The sequence below is a fragment of the Musca domestica genome, unplaced genomic scaffold (assembly GCF_030504385.1).
Source record: "Musca domestica strain aabys unplaced genomic scaffold, Musca_domestica.polishedcontigs.V.1.1 3, whole genome shotgun sequence".
NCBI classification, from domain to species: Eukaryota; Metazoa; Arthropoda; class Insecta; order Diptera; family Muscidae; genus Musca; species Musca domestica.
In genome coordinates, this window is record NW_026712299.1 from 32,644,500 (window position 1) to 32,666,950 (window position 22,451).

Below are 22,451 nucleotides of genomic sequence, written 5' to 3' on the forward strand. Positions count from 1 at the left end.
TTATATGTTGGCTACACCAAAGCGTGGACCTATACATTCAAAGTTTCGCCACCGGAGCTAGAACCCATTATGACCAACAAATACCAATTTTTAGACAAATCCATGAAAAAATGTGGCAAAAAAACTAAAATACCGAATATCGGGAGGTACCTTTATATGGGGGCTATACCAAAACGTGGACCTATAATTACAATGTTTTGCCACACGAACTAGGACCCATTATGACCCACAAATACCAATTTTTAGACAAATCCGTGAAAAAATGTGGCAAAAAAAACTAAAATACCGAATATCGCGAGGTACCTTTATATGGGGGCTATACCACAACGTGGACCTATACATGCAATGTTTTGCCACACGAACTAGGACCCATTATGACCCACAAATACCAATTTTTAGACAAATCCGTGAAAAAATGTGCAAAAAAAACTAAAATACCGAATATCGGGAGGTATAGTTATATGGGGACTATACCAGAACGTGGACCGATATATCTCATTTTCAATACCAACCATCCTAGACACAATGTAAATAGCTCTGCTAAATTTTGGCGCTCTACGTCAAATAATGTAGGCTGTATCGTGATTTCAACAGACAGACAGAAGGACAGACAGACAGACAGACGGACATCGTTAAATCGACTTAGAATTTTATGCTGATTATGAATATATATACTTTATGGGGTCTAAGACGAATATTTAAGGATGTTACACGGAATGACAAAGTTAATATACCCTCCTTTCCAAGGTGGAGGGTATAACTAGAAATTTGGTAGAGATTCGTTGGAAGGTAAGTTTCATACATGAAGGTAGTTTTGGAAATTTGTACTAAGTGTGCGAACTGTACGAAATGGTTCTAAATTTGGAGCAGTTTGATTTAGGGTGAACTGATGAAGCTTAATTTTTGTTTTGGGGTCTATGTTGACTGTAGGTTTTGGAAATGTAACCTACAATTGCACGAAAAGTACTAAATATGTAGTACTACTATGGTACCATTTGGTATAGGGTGACAAGATAATGCTTGCAGTTTTAAATTTTCTATTAGGATCGCGTTTCATGTGTAGCCTTGACATATGGGGGTGGTTTTGGAAGTGTGTATTATAATTGTACGAAAAGTATTAAATGGTACTAAATTAGAAATTGGGTGAAGCGATAATTTGCTATTTAGATAACTGTTGGTATCAGAGCTTGGGATTTTAAGGAGGGTTTGAAAATGAGTCCTATATATGTGTACGAAAAGCAGTAAATGATACTAAATTTGGTATTGAGTGAAGGCATAGGGCTGGAATCCTCAAATTTGATATTGAGGTCTCTGTTGACATCTGGAATGAAGATATGGAGGTGGTTTTGGGAATGTATACAATAATTTCACGAAAAGTACTAAATATGGTGTTGGGTGGAGGAATAGAGCTGAAGTCCTGAAATTTGATATTGAGTTCACTGTTGGTGTGTTTAAGATGTGGAGGTGTTTTTGGAATATGTATGGTACTAAGAATCGAATAGCAACCAAGAAAATCTTTAAATACGACTGAAAAGAAACCGCTAAGCACCAACGAAATGGAGGGGGGTGGACAGACGAAAAAAGCGTATCCAAGGCGACTTAAAAGAAACCAACAAAGGAGCTTGGAAAAGGAGTTTCTATGGACCTCTCAAAATACATCTCTGTCGAAAAATGAGAAAGAGTCTCTATAGACGATTCCAAAAATCTCTTAAAAACGACTAAAAACAAATGTTTACAGACTTTTGGAGAGAAAAATTAAAAAAAAAAACAAGTAAAACAGCAGCTAAGTCCGGGCCGAACTTTTTACATCCTCTACCATTTGGAACGAATTAGAAAAATTTCAAAAAAATAAAATCCAATAAAAATTCTTTTAAAATCTTTAAAATATCTAATATAGGAAGGTACCGATGTATGGGGGGATATACGATATTGTGGACCTATAAAGACAAATCTATGTCTGCGTGTAAAGTACTCACAAGGAATACCTTGTATGGATTTTCAGATAATTCCATTGGAGAAAGTGGCATCATCAAAATACCGAATATAGGAGAGTACCGTTATATGGAGGATATACGATATTGTGGACCTATATAGACAATTCCGTTTCAGGGGTAAAGTGCTCACAAAGAACACCGTGTGTGGATTTTCAGACAATACGATTGGTATATGTGGCTAAAATCATTAAAATACCGAATATCGCGGGGGTACCGTTATATGGGAGCTATACGTTATCGTTAACGTATATAGAGAATTCTCTGTCGGGGGGTAAAGTGCTCACAAAGAACCCCTTGTGACCATTCCGTTGAAAAATATGGCTAAAAACATCAAAATACCGAATCCCCCGATATTCCGTTATATGAGGGCTATACGATATCGTGGACCTGTATAGACCATTCTCTCAATATCGAGAGGTACCGTTATATGGGGGATACACGATATCGTGGACCTGTATAGGCAATTCTCTCTGAGGGGGTGAAGTACTCACAAGGAACTACTTGTTTTGATTTTAAGACAATTCCATTGAAGCGTGGCTAACATCATCAAAATACCGAATATCGGGGTTACAGTTATATGGGGGATATACGATATCGTGGACCTATATAGACAATTCTTTTTGAGGAGGTAAAATGCCCACAAGGGACTCCTTTTGTGGAATTTCAGACAATTCCATTGAAAAATGTGGGTAAAATCATCAAAACACCGAATATCGGGGGTACCGTTACATGACCTATATAGACAATTCTCTACCGAGGTATAAAGTACCCACAAGGAACTCCTTGTGTGGATTTTCAGACAATTCCGTTGAAAAATGTGGTTAACATCATCAAAATACCGAATATCGTTATATGGGGGCTATACGATATCGTGGACCGATATAGCCCATCTTCGAACTTGACCTGCCTGCAGACAAAAGAGAGATCTGTGCAAAATTTTAGCTTCCTATCTTAATTCGTTTAGACTGTAGCGTGATTACAACAGACGGACAGACGGACGGACATGGCTAAACCGTCTTAGAATTTTACGCTGATCAAGAATATATATATATACTTTGTTGGGTCTAAAATGATTAGTTCGATGAGTTACAAACGGAATGACGAACTTAATATACCCTCCATACCTTTTTTGGTGGAGGGTATAAAAACAAGTAAAAAAGCAGCAAAGTTCGGACTTTTTATACCCTCCACCATTTGGAAGAAACTTGAACAATTTCAAAGAAAAAATTCGCCCAAAGGTACCGCTCAAATGAAAACCTTTATATTGGGGCTATATGAAGACGTGATCCTGCATAAGTAATTTTTGTCATAGGCTGGAGTAACGGTTCCGAACTTCAAATACGAAATTTGAAAATACCGTATACCTGAGGCTACCGTTATTTGGGCGCTATACTAAAACGTGGACCTATAAAGACAATTCCCTTTCAATGGGTAAATTACCCACAAAGAACTCCTTGTGTAGAACTTCAAACAATTCCATTGAAAAATGTGGCTAAAATTATCAAAATCGGGGGTAACGTTATATGGGCAGACAATAGACAGATCTGTTCAAAATTTTAGCTTTACAACTGACGGACAGGGCTAAATCTACGCTGATCAAGAATATATACACTTTGTTGGGTCTAAAATTATTATTTCGATGAGTTACAAACGGACCTTAATACACCCTCCATACAATGTACAAAAAGACAAAAAGACTTTGTTTTATTTTTAGAATTGACGTTCCATTTTACTACAATTCTCTTTTTTACTTGCTTCTGGAATTAAACGCTCAAATTTCCGGACATGAACGATTTCTCAAGCATTGATCCAAGCAAGTTTCACTGTTTACTCGAATTCAAGTGGGAGTTGTTCTAAGAGTAAAAAAATCGAGTCTACTCTATTTACCTGCGCTACTCGAAAAAGAGCTGGTAGGCTTTACTCGTTTTCGAGTGAGATTAAAATCCAGTGTAAATCCAGATTCAGGCAAATTTTACTCCTGCCGAGTACTCTTTCTCTCTTGTACTCTCTTTTAGTTCTTGTCATGCCGTTGTTTTATTTGAAGGTATGAATATTGTTTCAACTCTCTGCTCAAAATAAACTTTACCACTCGGAGTTCCTTGTGAGTACTATATCTCTTGGAAGAGAATTATCTATACAGGTCCATGATATCGTATAGCCCCCATATAACGGTACCCCCCGATATTCGGCATTTTGATAATTTTAGCCAAATATTTCAACGGAATTGTCTGAAAATCCACACAAGGAGTTCTTTGTGAGTGCTTTACCCCCAGACATAGATTAGTCTATATAGGTCCACAATATCGTATTTCCTCCCATATGTCGGTACCTTCCGATGTTAGTTATTTTAAAGATTTTAACAGAATTTCTAATGGATTTTATTTTTTTGATAATTTTCGAATACGTTCCAAATGCTGGAGGGTATTCAAAGTTCGGCCCGACCGAACTTACTGCTTTTTACTTGTTTTTATTGGAATTGTCTGAAAATCCACACAAAAAATTCCTTCTGAATACTTTACCCCATGAAATAGATCTGTCCATATAGGTCCACGATATCGCATACCACCCATACAACGGTACCCCCGGCATTCGGTATTTTGTCATTTTTGGCGACATTATTCACCAGAGTTGTTTCAAATTTTGTATCTAGAATTCGTAATGGGAACTACAGTCTATGACAAAAAATTGTCTATGCAGGTTCAGGTCTTCGTATAGCCCCTACATAACGATACCTCCCCATATTTGGCTTTTTTATGATTATAGCCCCATATAACGATACCTCCCACACAAGGAGTTCCTTCTGAATACTTTACTCTCTGAAATAGAGCTGTTTATATAGGTCCCCGATATTCGAAATTTTTATGATGAAGAAATAATCCCTTTTTTCAACCTGCTGCATCATGCAAAAGATAGTTTTTCCACATTACCTTTTAATGAGTTTTTTCGGCCTATGTGGCTCCCAAAAATTTTCCTGAGTACTTACCATCATGCACTTTTCCACCACACTGTCACAGATCCAGACATCTTTATGCAATACCTATGGCTAGACATATCAGCATGTTTTCAAAATCAACAACTCAATAAAGTAACGAAATGCATTGTAAATATATTTTATAAATACAGATGTTAAAACACATTTCGCTGCAGGCGAAAATAACCAACAACAAAATAAACAAAACTTTAAACAAATCATATGCGGATTATTTGCATCATCTGAAAAAAAGCCACAGATCAACCAGATCCTGTGCGATTTTCCGCAAAAGAAGACATATAAAAACCCCAGCAAGTCTGCAGAAAAACTAAACAAAACTACTAAGAACTATGCATAAATTTATAAGGCAAATCATAATTTGCATCTCGATAAACACCGAGTCCGCTGGCTGCCTGGCTGGCTTTTGCCTTCAATGCTAGACCACAATGAATTCTAGTTGGCTGAGAATAAAAATGTTGTCCTTCTTCTTTGCCGCACTTTGTGATGAAAAGCAAAGATTTATTTGGATTACATTTCAAGAGTTTTGTTTTTCAGAAACAGACACACGACATACCTTCTCCTGAAATCGTTTTGTGGCCATGAAGTCAAAAACTGTTTATAATTTATATCCTTTTAAAGATGTCAAAATTTGGCCATAAATTATTTGCATTGAATTCGGTTTGCATGTCATTAATAAAATGTGCAAAATATTCTAAATCTGTAAATATTTATTATTGTCAATAAAAAAATTATTAATTGAGGGAAGGGAAAAGTTAATCTGCCTCTAATGTTTATTGGCGGAATTGTTAGTTTTTAACAATTTTTTACAGAGCACCCAGCAAATCTTGGGAGTTGTATGGCCCTCCGCCATACTATAGAGGGTATAGTGAGATGAAAAAACTGCAACCAACTTCAGAATGTCATTTCTAAGCCAATCGTCCGACAGCTGTTAAAATTATTCCAGTGACAGCTCATTATATTGTTTACAAGCGTACAAAAGCCTTTTGGTGAGAATTTTCCGGAAATCAAGCCTATCAAGCGTGATAGTCTGATTTCTTAATCTTTGGCTGGTAAACCACAAGTGGCTATCGTTAGAGCACTCCATCATTTAAACTAGAATAAATCTTTTGCGTCTCGTACCATCGCTCCTTACAGGGATACTGCTAGCTTAGCCTGACGTCAAGGAAGTAAACGGAAGAAAACAGCAACAATCAGTAGAAATGGTTTGAAAAGTAAAGAAGCGACTTGATCGAAACCCGCTTCGCATGGCCACAAAAAGGCTCGTGAGCTGAACATATCGCAATATTCCATTCGGCAAATATTGAAAAATGAGCTCGGGTAAAGCCATTGGAATTCCAAAAAATGCAAGAACTTACACCGCAACAGAAATAAAATAGATTCAAAAGAACTAAGGAGTTGCTTTGCTTGTTCGAAAGTGGTGAACTGCCGAATTTAGTTTTCTCCGATGAGAAAACATGTCCAACAGTTTGTAAACAAACAAAATGATCGTGTTTACTTGCCAAAGAGGTCAGCTAAAAATGTGCAACTTCGGTTGGCCACCAGAACTCAAGCGCCGGCCATGGTGATGATGTGGGCCGCCATAACAGCCGATGGTCGCTCTTCGCTCGTATTAATCGACCGTGGCATCAGAATAAATGCCGAATATTATAGCGAAAATATTCTGGAGGGTGTATTAAAGCCCTGGGAACGCAAACATTTCGGCCACAGACCTTGGACAATCCAACAGGACTCAGCACCATCGCACTCAGCACGCGGCACCCAAGAATGATTACAAAATGAGGTTCCTCGCTTCATTTCCAGCGCACAATGGCCACCAAAATTTTCGGATACCTCTCTGGAGCATTTTGGAAAGGTTGGCACTAAAAAATACCAAAGTGTCGATCACCTCAATCAAGCGCCAAAATACCGCAGAGCAACATTCGGGCAGAGTTTTACGGTTTCATTGGCCGCTTGAAGGCCATAATTCGTGCCAAAGGTGACCAAATCGAACAAATCTAAACTTTTTCTAAAATTTGATGCTATCTCCGACATTTTTAAAATTTTGCTTGTAAAAATTATGGAGTTTGACTATGTTGCAGTTCTTTTGTCTCACCCTGTATTTTGCCAGTAGGCTAATTAAGTTCGGTAATAGGCCATGCAGGTCCACGTTTTGGTATAGCGCCCATATAACCGTAGATTATTTATTTACTTCAAATTTCGCATTTGAAAATCTTAATGGGAACTACAGCCTATGAGAAAAAACACTTATGCAGGTACACGTCTTCATATAGCCCCCATATAACGATACCTCACTATATTCGGCATTTTGATGATTTTGCGGCACTATTCACCAGAATTGTTTCAAATTTCGTATTGGAAGTATGTAATGGCTACTACAGCCTATGACTGAAAATTGTCTGTGCATGTCCACGTCTTACTCACCGGAATGGTTTGAAATTCGGAATCGGTACTACAGCCTATGACAAAAATTACTTATGAAGGACAACGTCTTCGTATTTCCCCCATATAAAGGGTTTCATTATTCTACGGATTTTTTTTTTTTTTTTTGAAAATTTTCAAATTCTTCAAAATGGTCTATTTCTTCAGGAGCGTAAACAAAGAAATCGCGTTGATAGACCGACGCGAGAACCTTCCAGGTACAGCTGAGCATGTGAAAATCAGGAACATGCCAAATTTAGTCCGCACATACGAAGTGCTTGTCCTTGAGATTTATTGTTGCTATTGGAGGGATTCGATGTAGCAATACAACAGAACCTAATAATCGTAGCTTCAATTCGATTGTTGTGTAGTATTTAAACCCTCAGCCATATGGCTACAGAGGGTATATATCATTTGATACGGCGAAAATGCGCCTCATCAAAATAACGGTTTTAGACCCTAGGTCTCTTTGGACCACATCCGTTTCAGGACATTTGAAGGCATTTCGAGAGCGATGTCCGTCCGTCCGTCCGTCTGTCTGTCTAGCTGGTGAGCACGATAACTTTCGAAGGGAGTATCCGACTTAGTCCAAACTTGGTAAATCGTAATATTTTTATCAAACCTCCCCACAAAAGTTCGAAATTTAAAAAAAAAAAAATATTTTACTGCACAGGAAGAGAAAGGGTGATCTGATTTAACTCTAATTTTGCAAATCCGAATATTTACACTAATTTTATTTCAGGTGCGAAAATCGGACAATATCGGACCACTCCTTTTGGTACCTCCCCTACAAAGGGTCAAAGAGTATCCCTAAAGCTCATCAAACGCGAAATTATCATTCGATTCCATTCAGACTTTGCACATTTCAATATTTCTTTCAATATAACTTCTGTTATAAAGTTTCAGATTATATTCCTTCAGGTACCTCTCCCACAAAGGGTCAACATTTTGAATAACCAAAACGATTACAAAATTCGAAATTAGCATCCGGTTCTCTTCATATTTCACACATCCCATTATGTGTACTAACACAAGATCTGCTGTGAAGATGGGACATACGGTCCACTCCTTCTGATACCTCCCCCATAATGTGTCAAATTTTAGAATATTCATAAAGCTTATAAAACGCGAAATAACCATCCGATTCTATTCAGACTTAGCACATTTCAATATTTCTATCAATATAAGTTCTGTTATAAAGATTGTAGAGATCGAACCATTCCTTCTGGTACCTCCCCCACAAAGGGTCAACATTTTGAAAAACCAAACGATTATAAAATTCGAAATAAGCATCCGGTTCTCTTCATATTTCACACATCCTATTATTTCTACTAACACAAGAACTGCTGTGAAGATGGGACATATCGGCCCACTCCTTCTGGTACCTCCCGCACAAAGGGTCCAATTTTAGAATATCCACGAAGCTCATAAAACACGAAATTCACATTCGATTCGATTCGGAATTGGTACATCTCAATATTTCCATAAACACAAGATCTGTTAGAAAGATAGTAGGAATTGGGTCATTTCTTTTGATACCACCCCGCATAGGTTTTAAGATTTTTAAAACCCAAACTCTCAAAGAAAGTGAAAAAAGCATCCAACTCTCTTCAAATTTCACACGTACAAACATTTGTGCTAACACAAGATATGCTGTGAAGATGATGTGTATTAAAGGGCTGCAAGTGTGACATTTTTCTCTATTTATGCCATGGAGGGAAAACGCTCGTCATGTTGTGCCCTGTTTGATCAAACGCATAACAGGACGTGACATCCAACCAAATGATCGATGTCTCGTCATGTCGGTCAGACTCAAACCCATCGTCATAACATGTAATGACCAATAAAAGGGGATGTTGAGTAGTGTGTCATACAAAAATGTTCTATCAAAAAACAACAACAATTATGAAACAATTTCCAACGAAAAAGGCAAACACGCGATGAAGACAAAGCGCAATCGCTACCTGCTTTTCCGATATGTGAAAAAATAAATTTCTTGTAATAAAGAATTTCTTGGCGAATACTAAAATATTACATGTACTTCTAATTGTTCCACACAAAATTTCCACATTTCGTGGTTATTGACGAAACAATCTAAAAAGTTAATCCTTATTAAAAAACAATAATCCCTCTAGTAGTGAGGTGTAAATTAGATTCAGTGCTACTGTAATTTACATAACAACACTATATACACCCATTGTTCAATTCTGTGCATATTCTGTTATTGAATGAGAGTCAAATCTCTGCCCACAAACTTTACTTTTGAAATAACACTATATGCTAGGAACACAATTGGAGCGAACGACGAATTTTTTCGCGGCGTATGTTCGTCGTCAAAAATAAAACACATATGTGTATATGGAAGTGCACACAATCACGGCACCGGCGAAAATTTCGTCGGTCGCCGCGAAGTCAATTAGCTTTATTTCTATTTCATACGCCGGCGACCGGCGAACAAAACAGTACAAGGTGGCCATACTTGTACGAATTTTATGTGTTTTAGTAAATAAAGTTACTTTTTACTTTAAAATTTGTTATGGTCACTCTACTATCTGTTACTCGTATAAAAAAACATAATTAATTTGTTTATTTATTTGTGTACTTGCGCCTGAGTGAAGATGGATATCAGTGAATTTATAATAGAGAAGATGGACATAAGTGAAATTATAATAGAGAACGTAAAGAATTATGTGTTTTTGTATAATTCATTGTAGTCAACAAATGAGCAAAAAGTAAACAACTTCATCAGCTGTTTTATAATTTCGTCGGTATTGTGTTCCATACGACGAATTTTCGCGGCTCATTTTGTCGCCGCGTAGGGCGAAATTCGTCGTTCGCTCCAATTGTGTTCCTAGCAATATGTGGATAGAAAATAGGCAAACAATATTTACCTCTTTTTTATGACAAAAATTTTATGATAATCACCAATAAATTGGGATTATTAAGTATATATTTCCTTTTTTTTATTCATTTGTTGATCCCTATGCACATTTTGTTATTGAACTCAATTTTATATTTACGCGGTGTTTGTTACTTCAAAACTACAGCACACACAAAATCACACCCTCGTCGTCGAAAGTAACACACACACACTCTCAATTTAAGCACACGTACACAAATGACACACAATTTGACGATGACACGATTCGATGTCATCGTTGACACCCTGCATTTTTCGAGAACACCATGCAAATATTCGAGTCAGCCATGCCAAGATCGAACCTTAGACAATGGCACACATGAATCAAAATGGGGGATGTTGTTGGTTGTCATTGCTTTTCAAATACATAGCGCATGATTGAGTAGACAAAGTCAGTGTGTCAAAAAAAGCATAATTCATACAATTCGGCTTGTGCAGGCCTTTAATGTGTATCTGCGAACCACTTCTGGTACCTCACCCACAAAGGATCACAATTTTCAATACTTAACTTGCGAAACAAGTCAGCGATTCTTTACGACTTGCTATATCTAAATATTTCTCTCAATCAGAAACCTGAAATGAATATGGAATTTATGATTTCGCATGGATATAAATGTTCGATTTTCTTGTTATTTTGCCCATACCAATATTTTTATCGGTATTAGAAGAAGTATGAAAATGTAATTTTCGGCCAACTATGTATGGCACCTCACGGAAATTCTAATTATACCCTACACCACAAAGTGGTCAGGGTATTATGTCTTTGTGCATTTGTTTGTAGCAGGCAAAAGGAAACGAGATAGACCCATAGTTCCTTTTGATGATCTGCATAGAATCACTTTCTGAGTTGATTTATGAATGTCAGTCCGTCTGTCCGTCCGTCTGTCCATGTATTCTTGTGAACAAAATGCAAGTCGCATTTATTATCCGATTGAGATGAAATTTTGCAAACAACATTTGTTTGGCCCAAGGACGAACTCTATTGAAATTGGAGATAATCGGTAAAAATTTAGATATAGCTCCCATATATATCTTCGTCCGATTTGCCTTTTATTGTGCACCAAACGTGTAATTCTGCTCATACAACCAAATTATCCCTGAAAATAAGTATGCCAAATTTTATCGAAATCGGTTCAGATATAGCTATAGCTCCCATATATATTGTTCATCCGATTTGTTATTTTTGTCCTCCGCAGCCGTAATATGCACTCTGTAACAACAATATTTGGGGAAATATATCAAATGCAGCTCAGAAAACCCTTCGCTAAATTTTATCGAGATCGGTTCAGATTTGGATATAGCTCCCATATATAACTTCGTCCGATTTACCTTTGATTGTACACCAAACGTCTAATATTCGGCCAAATTGGATGAAATTTGGCACATACGACCGAATTGAGTCTAGAAGGTAGTATGCCAAATTTGGTGAAGATCGGTTCAGATATAGTTATAGCTCCCATATATATTGTTCATCCGATTTATTGTATTTGTTACCCACAGCCGTAATATGCATTCCGTAACAACGATATTCAGGGAAATATATCAAATACAGCTCAGAAATATCTTTGCCAAATTTTATCGAGATCGGTTCAGATTTGGATATAGCTCCCATATATATTTTTATCCGATTTCAAATTAATTTCGAGGATGTAGGGTATCATAAAATCGGCCCCGCCCGACTTTAGGACTTTCTTTACTGTTTTTTTTCTAAAAATTATCACATATTTCATATAAAGTCCCAATATAGCCCAAATCTGGCATGTCGCAATATTTATATCATATTTCTTCGATAAAAGTCAAAATATATTTAAATAATCGAACATTGGCTTAGTGTATACATCTGTCAGCAATACCGACTTATACTTGTTAATTTGCATTACATTCCCCCTCCCCTATTCACTTATAACATTGCGATTAAAAACAGTACACGTTATTAGTATTGCAGACCACTCTATTTTCTGTAGTGCGGAGCAATTTGCAAAAAACAAATTTCCCGCCATATTTTACAAAACGATCTTGAAATATTATTCAAACATTTTTTTTTTCAAAATGTACTGGAAAACAAATTATCAGCAGATCGATCTGACGTCATTAGTACATTTTTTGACGATCATTTGTTTGCAAAAAGCGCCACTCACATTCCAACAGTATCGGATATATCATTAAGCTTTCGTGTTCGTTGTTTTTTTCTGTTTTCTTCATAATTCACAATTAAAATTTATTATTTGTAGTTTAATCCAAATTAAGTTCTTTTGCATGGATCTGCAAAAACATTTAGACGAAGGCAAAAGAATGGAACTCGGAATTGTATGAATTTCACAAAATTAATTAATTATAATTGGCTAGTACAGAAAATTTCGTCATGTCGGGTTGTTTTGGAAAGTGACCATTGGCGTGACGTTACTATCAAAGAGATGGAGGGGAAGATAAGGAGTTTTTGGCTAGTAGCCATGATCTAGGAAATCAAAATTGCTTAACTAGCTAGTTAATGACAGAATTAACGATCATTTTGGAAAACAACCATTTTTCAATTGCTAATAATTTTGGTAATTAACGTAATTTGACTGCAAGGTCGCCTGGACACAGATTTACCCGTTTTCACTTGGGAGTGAAACTTGCTCGAATTTACACTTCAAAGAGTAAAAGTTTCATACGGAATTTACCCTTCACTATTTTGTTGTGTGTGAGAGCTCTCTCGAATCACTTGTACTTGAAAAGTTAGAGTGAGAGCAGAATCGTTCAAAAAAAAGAGTGAAATTAAGTAGAAAAAAATGTTTTGTTTGTTGATTTGTGTGTGTGTAACAGCAAACCGGTTTTCAAAAAAAAAAAAAAAAAAAAAACACGTGAAAAAGCTGTAAGTTCAGCCGGGCCGAACTTTTAATACCCTCCATCATTTGGAACGAATTTGGCAATTCTCAAAAACAACATAATCCGATAAAAATTCTGTTAAAATCTTAATAATACCAATGTATACTACGACGTGGACCTCCACAGGTAACTTTTATCAGAAGCCATTACAATATTCAAATGCGAAACTTGAAAAAAATCGGTATATCGGATTAATGTCGCTAAAATCATCAAAATACCGAAAATATGTAGGTACCGTTATATGGGAGCTATACCAAAACGTGGACCTCAACAGACAATTTTCTGTCACAGACTGTAGTTCCCATTACGAACTCTAAATACGTAATTTGAAACAATTCCGGTGAATAATGTCGATAAAATTATAAAAATACCGAATATCGGGAGATATGGTTATATGGGGGCTATACGAAGACGTGGACCTGCACAGACAATTTTCTGCCATAGGCTGTACTATCCATTACGAACTTCAAATACCAAATTTGAATCAATTCCGGTGAATAATGTCGCTAAAATCATTAAAATACCGAACATCGGGAGGTAAGGTTATATGGAGGCTATACCAAGACGTGGACCTATATGACCCATTTTCAATACCAAAAGTCCTGCACACATAATATATATTAGAGTAAAATTTTATCAACCTACTACATTTCGTTCGCAAGCTAGAGTGATTTCCACGGACGGACGGACGGACATGGCTAAATCGACATAGAATTTTATGCTGATCAAGTATATATTTACTTTGTAGGGTCTAAAATGCATATTTCGAGGTGACAAACTACATATACCCTCCAGGTTCCGGTCGATTTGGTTTTATATTATTTGAGACAAATTGGTTATGTTGGGAGCCATTTTCAACCGATCTTCACCATAACTTCAATCTTGGGAGCCAAGTTTATAAAAAAACACTTCTCAAGTGTAGAAAATCTGCTGGTAGCTGATGATGATGTTTTTTTTTTTGGGAAATGGACTGACTGTGATTCTCATTCACTTGAGAATGCTCTACACTTATTGAGCTTGTTTTTCACCAACGTCTTCATATCGAAAAGGTAAAAAGGCCAAGTCACCTTTCCCGAAGTTAAGCCTTAAGCAATCAATTCTCTTAAATAATATCAAGACTAGTTAAAAATGGCGCCCAACTTTTTTTAAGATAAAAAGTGATTTTAAAAACTTAGGTCTCAAGATGGCAGATAATATCAAAATAAGTTAAAAATTGTCAGTCGGTTGTGCCTCAGCCATGGAATGAGGTATCTGACGGGGTTGACAGATATATATCATCTTCACACGGGACCCTGTGTTAGTAGGAATAATGGGAGGTGTGAACATGGAGAGAACGGAGAGCTTATTTTGGATTTTATTATCGTTTTGGTTATTCATACCGTTGACCCTTTGTGGAAGAGGTACCAGAAGGAATGATCCGAACTCTACCATCTTTATAACATAACTTGTGTGTATAGAAATATTTAGATGTTTGACGTCTGAATGGAATCAGATGTTAATTTCACGTTTTATGAGCTTTATGGATATTCAAAATTTTGAGCCTTTGTGGCGGTGGTACCAGAAGGAGTCGACCGATATATCCCATCTTCACAACAGATCTTGTGTTAGTAGAAATAGTGGGATGTTTGAAATATGAAGAGAACCGGAAGATTATTTCGGATTTTATAATCGTTTTGGTTATTCAAAACTTTGACCCTTTGTAGGGGGAGGTATCAGAAGCAATGGTTCGATCTCTACCATCTTTACAACACATCTTCTGCTGATAGAAATATTGAGAAGTGCCTGAAGGGAAATGGATGTTAATTTAGCGTTTTATGAGCTTCATGGATATTAAAGATTTTGACTCTTTGTGTGGGAGGTACCAGAAGGAGTGGACCGATACATTCCATCTTCACACCAGACCTAGAGTTAATAAAAATATTGGGATTTGTGAAATTTGAAGACAATCGGATTTTTACATCACATTTTATGAGAGTTATAATTATTCAAAATGTTGACCCCTTGTGGGGGAGGTACTGGATGGAGTGAACCGATATTGTCTATTTTCGCACCTTACCTAGCAATGATAGAAATATTAATAGTTGGAAAGTTGGAGCAAAATTGAATGATACTTTCTCTTTCTGTGCAGCAAAATATTTTTTTTTTTTTTTTTTTTTGGAAATTTCGACCTTTTGTGGGGGAGGTACCAGAAGGAATGGACCGATATTGCCCATCTCTGAACTCGATCTAAGTTTGATAATAGTATTATGATCTACCAAGTTTGGACAAAATCGAATACTCCCTTCGAGAGTTATCGTGCGCACCAGCCAGCCAGAGAGGCGGACGGACGGACATCGCTAGATCGACTCCAAATGTCCTAAAACGGATTTGGTCCAAAGATACCTAGGGTCAAAAATCGTTATTCCGTTGAGACAATTTTGGCCGTACCAAATGATGTATACCCTCTCTAGTCATATGGCTGAGGTTATAATTAAATGGCGCCCAACATATTCGAACTATAATTTAAACGTATCATTTCAGAATCATTGGAGGGGAAAATAGTAGGAACCTTGCCTGGATTTGCAACACAAGAACAATGCTCTTCAACGTGTTTGGGTTTGTTTCGTTTGTTGCTGTCGTTTGAGACAATACACATATGTAGAAATACAACAATTGTACGACAAAAGCTACAAGAGAGCTCGGTAAGAGAAAAATCTGCTCGCTTTCGTACGAAGTTTGCTCCCACTCTAAAGCAAACAAAGCTTGTTCGCCCGAGCAAAAAATAGAGTTTGTTCGTTTTGTTTTTTTTTACTCACGGGAGTGCTCCCGCGAATTTCACTCTTTGCTCGAATTCGATTGAGTTTTTTAGAGGTCTGGTAGTCGCTAAGACCTACGGATTGATTCCTGCATTCTTGCAGATCCGGAAATTTTTTATATGGAAATTATACGACAATCTTTGGTAACGACAACAATCCCTGTAGGAAATGTCAAAAATAAATCTTAACTGACTTACCATTGACTTAGTCACTAGTTCTGCAGACCAAGTATTGACAGGCAATGCTCTTTTCCTATAGACAGTGGTTCCTGTCACATTGTCTGTATTTAGACAGTAGTTCTAACAGTGGCATATTGAGATATTGGAGCTAAGAAGTCAGTACTCCCTGAGCGTTCATATTACTTATCTAGTTCTGTTTGCAAACGGGAACTCCCCAACTCTTAACACACTCATCAAAATTCACACAAATTAAATATCCAAAGGGGGACGAATTCTAGTTGTTGTGCCAACAACACACACACACACACACATTTGTAATGACGAATTTTAAGTTTAACAGAAAAACTGTTTATTTGAAATCACGTTCTCTAACGGAAACATAACACAATATTCCAACAATTGAGTTGATCTGCATTCAAACACTTGGGCGCCACTTACTGACCATTTTCAAAACAATAGAATATTTTCATTATAGGAAGTGTTGAGCAGCAGCATTGAACATATGCCGATGGTTGTGATGATCAAATGCACAGGGGGGAGGGATGGGCGAACATAAAAAGTTGGAAGTGACCCGATTGTCCAAACAAACAAAGAATATTTTTTGATTTCATAGTTTCTTGTAGCATTCTTGTGGCATGTAGCCCATATTCGGAGTTATAGCCTTTTTTATTTATTTACAAGTTGTAAATGTTTATGGGTCGTATTGCTTAACGGAATAAACAAATAATATATATTTTTTTTTTTTTTTTTGTGAAAGGTAAGCCAATTGAATTTGAAAAAGAAAACTAATTTATTTCAACAAATGTTTGGGTGAAAAATAATTCAAAAAAATTGAAGTTTAAACTTACTTCATAAGAAAATTGAGCTCCAAATATGGGAATAAGGGAGATAAGTCGACATCATTTCAACTTTTACCCATATTGCCATTCCGAAAAAGCCCCAAATCGATTACGTCTTCTATAAGTAAAGTAAGGTAAAGGGGTTAGCTTCTCACCACGATTTAAATACAAATGAATAATAAAGTTTTGGTATCTAAAATTCCAACTAATATAGAGAATTTTTTGGAAATGGCGCCCAACATATTTAAATTCTCCCAAATCGAAAACATTTAGGTGTTTTATTTCTTAGCAGAATAAACGTATACTCGATTTCGAAAAGGGAAGAGGTTTGGATATAAAACGAAATCCTCATTATTTATACAAAAATAGAATAGTTGAAATAATTGAATTTGTAAAAGGCGCAAAATTTCAAACCTCATCAAAAAATTGAACTCCTATTACAGGACAATAAAAGTAACTAAACCAACATTTGTGCGAGACCTATGGGTAACATTTCAAAAAAAAAAAAAAAATTAAATCGATTAAGTCCACCATAAAAGAGATATGGCAAACTTAGTAATCTTCCCATGAATATTTAAGACGTCCAACTAAATAATACTGGGGAAAAAACTGCAACAAAGTCAAACGCCATAATTTTTACATTTTTTTTAAATTTTATTGAATGAAAGCAAAAAATATCGGAAATAGCATCAAATTTTAGAATAAGTTTAGATTTGTTCGAATTGGTCACCTTTGGCACGAATTATGGCCTTCAAACGGTGCCCGAATGTTGCTCTGCGGAATTTTTGGCCCAATCCCGGCGAAGCGCTTGCTTGAGGTGATCGACACTTTGATATTTTTTAGTGCCAACCTTGCTTTCCAAGAGATTTTGATGGCCATTGTGCGCTGGAAATGAAGCGAGGAACCTCATTTTGTAACCATTTTTGGGTGGCGCGTGCTGAGTGCGATGGTGCTGAGTCCTGTTGAAATGTCCAAGGTCTGCGGCCAAAATGTTTGCGTGCCCAAGATCTTAATACACCTTCCAGAATATTTTTTTGCGATAATATTCGGCATTTATTCTGATGCCACGGTCGATTAATACGAGCGAAGAGCGAACATCGGCTGTTATGGTGGCCCACACCATCACCATGGCCAGCGCTTGAGTTCTGGTGGCCAACCGAAGGTGCACATTTTTCAACTGACCTCTTTGGCAGGCAAATATGATCGTTTTGTTTGTTTACAAACTGCTGAACAACGAATGTTTTCTCATCGGAGAAAATTAAAATCAGCAGTTCACCACTTTCGGCCAAGCAAAGCAACTCTTTAGCTCTTTCAGGTCTATTTTCTTTCTGTTGCGGTGCACTTTTTCGAATTTCAATGGTTTTACCCCGAGCTCATTTTTCAATATTTGTCGAATGGAATATTGCGATGTGTTCAGCTCACGAGCCATTTTTCGATCACTGCGACTCGATCAAGACGTTTCTTTTCTTTTCGAATCAATTCTGCTGACGTGTTGCTGTTTTCTTCCGTCCACTTCCTCGACGTCGGGCTACGCTACCAGTATCGCGGTAACGAGCGATGGTACGACGCACAAAAGATTTATTCACATTTAAATGCTGGAGTGCTCTAACGATAGCCACTTATGGTTTTCCAGCCAAATATAAAGAAACCACACTATCACGATTGAATTCCATCACGAATAACTTTTTTTCTGGAAAATTCTCACCAAAATGCTTTTATACGCTTGTAAACAATATAATGAGCTGTCACTGGAATAATTTTAACAGCTGTCGGACGAGTGGCTTAGAAATGACTGCAGTTGGTTGCAGTTTTTTCATGTCACCCTCTATATACTTTATGGGGTCTATGACGAATGACAGAGGTAATATACCCTCCTTTTCAAGGTGGAGGGTATAAAAATATTTAGATTAGTTGAAAATGGCGCCCAACGTATGAAAATATAAGTTTTTATAAACTTGTTTTCCAAAACGCCATATAAAACTAAGCTGTATTGAAAATATGTCTCTGCATCTTTTGATTTAACTTCAACATTTTGAACATGTTGGGCGCCATTTTCAACTATTGTTGGCTTTATTTGACACAATTTGAATTCAAAATTATTTCCTAAATTGGAGGGCCAGATTATAAAATTGTTTTTTAACTGTTAGAGTTAAAATGTCTCCTAAAATATCATAGTTGTCTGGAAAAATATCAAAAATGCTTAAAAATGGCGCCCAACTTAAAAAAAAAATGGAAATTGTTTTTTTTTTTAAAGCTTGGTTCCCATAATGCAAACTAACGCCAAGTTCAGTTGAAAATGGCTTCCAACATATTTAACCTCAAATCAAATGATTTCTTTAAAATATGTTGGGCGCCATTTTCAAGTGATCTTCACATTATTTGCCATATTTTGGGGAGAAATGTTTATGAGAATACTTTACAAATGTTGAGTGACAAATAGTATATAGATGAATTTAAAATAGCGCCCAACATATTTAATATCAAAAATAGAAAAAATAGCGCCCAACTTATTAAAAAAAATTTGAAGTGTTTGTATAAGCTTGGTTCTCAAGATACAAATTAATGTCAAGATAAAAATTAATGTCATGATCAGTTGAAAATTGCTCCACAATCGTTCGATCCTTTAATGAAATTACACTATTTGAAAATGTTGGGCGCCTTTTTTAATTATTCTTAACATTATGTGTTTGTATTTTTTATTTCAGGCAAACTTAATGTGTTGGGTGCCATTTTTAACTAACCCTCACATTATTTCCCATCTTGGGAGAATTTTTTATAAAAAACACTTTTCAACTGTTCCATGGCAAATTGTACGAAGACAAATTGAAAATGGCGCCAAACATATTTAAATTGTGTCTAACAATATCAAAGCTCGCAAAAATGGCGCCCAACATATTTAAAAGTTGAAAAGCGTTTTTTTTATAAACTTAGCTGCCAAGGTGAAAATAATATCGGTTGAAAATGACACCCAACATATTCTAACTGCGTAAAATTGAATGGAATCATTACATTTGAGGTTAAAGTTCATAATAAATCTTTCGACAAGAAAATATATTGTTCCGAAAAAAAACTTTCCAAAATGTATAAGAACTTTTACCCGTTGAAAACTGATTATTTTCAAAAATAAAAACAGTTTTTTTTTCAGCAATCACACATACGCATAAATGATTTATCTAAGTAATATATTATTTTTATTTTTAAACATTACTTAAGTCTTAGGTCTTTGGCTCTTTGACATGGCTCTCATAATAATTAATGTTTCAATATCAGTTTATTTTATAAAAAAAAAAAAACAAAATTAATGTATTGTTTTTCTTGTTGTTTTCTTCTCATTACAGATAAATACTCTACTGTGGCTCTGGTTAGCGCGCCTCGAAGTAAACAAATGAAAATTTTAAAATGAAAACAAACTTCTCGTATTCAACAATATATCAAAAGCTGGGAATTAGGGTAGACGATTTAAATGCCACGCGAAATGGAATTTAATGTAATTGGGACTGAAAATACGATAAGGCTCATTTTCCGCCAATTCCACGCTTATGATATTATGATAGACCTCTCTCTAATCTCAAAAAATGAATTGCTAGACTTTTCTCTGCACCTCAAAAAGCCAAAATTCGAAAGGATAACCCATTCTTTTGAAAAGTTGCTCAGTCTGGATAAGGAAATTTTTAAAAATGCATAAAATTTATATTCAAGAACCCTTGGTTTAGAAGAACACTTTTCTACCCCTAGATATGTCTCTCCAGGTCGTGATGATATCCGAGTGACATGAACATTTGTTGGAAATGGCGCCTAAGGTATTCCAACATTTGAAAAGGTATCCAAAATATAAAAGATATGGCGACCAGACCAATATTAATATTTCAGAGTAAAAAATTACGAAAATGGTTTCCTACTTTGTGGCTTCCGAAATTCCAAGTAACATCTTGATTAGTTTATTGGTATCGAAAATGGCGCCCAACCAAATCGTTCAATTCGAGTCAAATTCGTTCTCTGGCTGGTTTCCTCTCAGTAACCCAAATAAAAGAGGATTAAAATTGTTTTCTATTTGCGGAATGTCGTAAAAGGGACTGAAGACTTTTTCAAGATTTTATTTAGGCAGAAGTTAATGGTAGCAAGCCTCTCTTCAATTTATGAGTATGCATGTCCAAAATGCCAATATTAATATGTTTGTTAATGGCGCCCAATAGAATCTTTAGGGAGATCAAACAAAATAATTCGATATCTGTGTTTTACCCTCTCATTAATACATTTAAAAAGTTTTCTGTGGACAAAAGTCTTAAAAGGTCTCTATAGAGTGAAGGCGTTTTTAAGATCTTATATAAGCAGAAGATATTTTAAAGGTCTAATGTAGGCAAAAACCCGAAGATATTTCAATATTTGCAAAATCTGTTGAAAATGGCGCCCAACATATTCAAAAGTGAAGAGTAGTTTCCTACACGTTTGGTACGCAAAATGTATATTATTTGCAAATGGCACCCTAAAAAATCATTAAATTATAGATCAAACATATATTAATATGTCGGAATAAAGAAATGTTAAAAATAGTTATTATCAATTTAAAATGGCGCCCAACGTATTCAAAAGTTTAAAAATGTTTTTTTTACATACACATAATATCCAAAATGACGCCCAATAGAATCGTTATGTTAGAGTCAAATAAAAAAGTCGAAATATGGGCAGTTTTTTTTTCTCAGGAACCCAGACAAGAGAACATAAAAGATCATCTATAGACTGAAGACTATTTTAAGATCTTTTACAGACCGAGGCTATTTTAAAGGTCTTCTATAGAGACAAACATTTGTAAATCTATAAACCAAAGAGATTTCAAAGTCCACAGAATATAACAATTAGTTGGAAATGGCGGCCAACTTATACAGGGTGAGATGAAAAAACTGCAACCAAAATCAGACTGCAGTCATTTCTAAGCCACTCGTACGACAGCTGTTAAAATTATTCCAGTGACAGCTCATTAATTTCGGATGTGAATTTCGCGTTTTATGAGCTTCATGGATATTAAAAATTTAGACCTTTTATGGAGTTGGTACCTGAAGGAGTGGATCGATATATTCCATCTTCACACCAGACCTTGGGTTAATAAGAATCGGACTCTCATATCACATTTTTCGCACCTGACCTAGCACTAATGCAAATATTAGGATTTGCAAAGTTGGAGCAAAATTGGATTGTACAATAATTTTTTTTATTTATTTATTTATTTATTTATTTTTATACCCTCCACCATACTATGGAGGGTATATTAATTTTGTCATTCCGTTTGTAACTCCTCGAAATACTCATGTCAGACCAAAAAAGTATATATTTTCATGATCAGCGTAAAATTCTAAGACGATTTAGTCATGTCCGTCTGTCTGTGTGTCTGTCTGTCTGTCTGTTGTAATCACGCTATCTTTCGAACGAATTGAGATAGAAAGCTAAAATT